General features: G+C 44.8%; 1 pseudogene; it reads right to left on the bottom strand.

The window, feature by feature from the left end:
• Nucleotides 1–486: 486 nt before the first annotated feature.
• Nucleotides 487–2,377, bottom strand: LOC105056853 (lysine-specific histone demethylase 1 homolog 1-like; annotated as a pseudogene).
• Between the last annotated feature and the right edge of the window lie 352 nt (nt 2,378–2,729).

Below are 2,729 nucleotides of genomic sequence, written 5' to 3'. Positions count from 1 at the left end.
TTATCATACAAAATTTGTATAAACAAAATGACAAAGAATGTGATCCACCTCTGGCGATTGTTCAATCCTTAAAAAGCCTCGGGCTTAGCAGTTGATTAGATCTAAATAAATTCTGGGAAAGAATGTCAGAGTCACCAAAGCAAATAACTTGGTCCTACTCAATCAGAGAAATGTAATTCTTAAAGGCCACCAAACAAATGTAACTATTAAAGGTCATTATGCCAGGGGTAGATAGAAGTACCTGATTCAAGGAAAGAAAGAATTGATTGCATCATCTTGATGAATCTTCATTAAACTTTCGTGTTAGATATTTTATCTGAATACGGAGATGAAGATCGCAATGGAAGACAAAGATTGCAGTGGCAGCCGACTTCAAAAACATTCTGCCCTCCTTCACCGCGGACATACAATCCAGAGGGTGCTGCACAAGATCACGGGCCAGACCTTATATTTTTTTTACAGCAAACATATCTAAATCCCCGAAGAACACTGCATTTTTCTCTAAGAAAGTTTCGCTCATCTTTTCTCCCAGAGAAGAGATTGCTTCTTCTTTTTTTTGTTTTCCATAACTTTTCACACCCTCTTAAAAGGATGTTTTTCCTACAAAGGAGATAATTAAATAATCCTTATCTAATCTAATGATCCTTTGAATTCAAACTCACATAGTTCAAATATTGAATTGGGTCATAATATGGGTCAGCCTATCATGGGCGCCCCATATTCTAACACTTCCAGATGATGTCTCCATGCTCTTTTGCTGAATACAAAATATGATCATCTCTTATGCCTCCATGAGAAATGATATGAACTGACAACTTTTTGCTGCCAAGTCCAGATTGACTCTAGGATGTGAAGGCACTGGCCTGATAGAAGAAATTCCTAGGCATGAAGCATCCCATTTACAATTCCTACCTTCGGATTGCCGCTTCTGGCACCTCTTGTAATGCTATAATACTCTCTTTAAGACTGCTCAAACCATTCCTCCCATCTAATTGGTGCCAAAGCTAGAGCACAGCACACTCACTCTCTTCTGATCACCATCCATCTCAGCCAATTCCAACACATGCTTCCTGGAAACCAATACATAAGGAAACGAGAACCAGAATCTCACTTCCTCTCCGAACCCACTAAGGAGAGCTCCATGCATCGTTGCTGGATACCACTGGTTTGTCCGCGCTCTATAGCAAAGAAGACCCTTCTATCATCCACACTTTCAGCTATCACATTATAATCATCACCCGAAGACCAACCAGCAACATAAGAATTTGAACGATAAGTAAACTTATCCGACCCCCTAAGAATATCTAACACTGTCTCGCTGACCACCACTGGCAAAGTCATGTCAAACTAAATGGCAAACCACCTCCTGCGACAACAGCGAGTAGGAGCGCTGCACCAGAGATTGAAGAGTACCATAGAACAGAGAAAATTCACCTCGCTGGCTTGAGTTCTTGGTCCAGTGGCCGAATATATCGATCTCTCTATTCCAGAAATCATAAGGAAACAGCATTGCGAACTTGTTCAGCAAGACAAAACCCAATCTTTTGATGGCCTCCTGTTTCTGCGGGGGAAGATTGAGGCCGAGAGGGCGCCCATGTCACCTTAAAGACCTGCATGTTAGCATATACCATCACTCCCGTATTGAACCCAAGTCACGGTCCGGCCATAGAAGATGGGGAGATTCATGGCGAAGGCCCGGACGAAATGGCGACTGCTCCAAAGTTGAAGCAGGGGTTGTCGCCCATCTCGTAGGGGTCATCGTGCTCCCAGAAGCCCATGGAGAGGTCGGAGAGGGAGGGTGGCATTGGCATTATCGAGGTTGGCGAGATGCTAATCCAGCAGCATCTGCTCCCCCAGAGAGGCAGCGACACCGTTGGCCGGGCGCGAGGAAGGTGCCGAGAGAGAGACGTCGATGGATTTGAGCTCGTCGGTGATGGCCTGACGGAGCTTGCAGACCTTGTTGAGGATCAGGTTGAAGGAGGCCTCGACGCGGGAATCGACGACGGGGTCGACGGGGCGGCCGTCGATCGGGAAGGTAGAGGGGGCGCTTCTCGCGCAGCTTTTGGAGGGGGAAGCCAACAAGCTGCCGGGCGAGGATTTTGCCGAGAGGGTTGCCGTTGAAGCCAGTTAGGACTCTTCCGCCTAGGTGGGCGGCGGTGCCGACGGTGGCGCCGTCACGAGACCGCATCTTGCGTGTGCGGAAGCGGCCGCCCGCGTGCGGCGGTCCTAGAGGGAGGTCGAAAGCGCCTGCAACGCAGATGGGCTCGATGTAATAGATGAGCGGTTTTCTCTCTCTCTCTCCTGTTTTTTTAAACGAATAGATGGGCATTTCCAAGACCATGAGGGCCCTTTGCAAGCAAACCGAGCGAAAGCCCATTTAAGTTGGGCCGGTAAGGGACTAGAAATCAATCAAGAGAAATTCTCCATGCACCGCGGGCGATGTAGAAAATCCGATGTGGAGTATAGCATTTTACATGATTGATCCATATGATCATCACTTTTTAATACATATTTAATATCTATAATTTTATTATTTTATTAAAAATTTTAAGTGATAAAAATACCTCCGTTCTTAGAAAAAAATTATAACATTTTATGTATGACATCCGGTGTACAGGAAGTCATAATTTTGATGCATAATTTTTTTCAAAGAGTAAGGATATTTTCGTTATTTAAAATTTTTAAATGAAAAAGCAAAACTGCAGTTATTAAATATATGTTAGAAAGTG

The sequence above is a fragment of the Elaeis guineensis genome, chromosome 13, assembly GCF_000442705.2.
Source record: "Elaeis guineensis isolate ETL-2024a chromosome 13, EG11, whole genome shotgun sequence".
NCBI lineage: Eukaryota > Viridiplantae > Streptophyta > Magnoliopsida > Arecales > Arecaceae > Elaeis > Elaeis guineensis.
The sequence above is the reverse complement of the archived record's forward strand: the minus strand, read 5'-3'. Positions and strand labels throughout refer to the sequence as shown.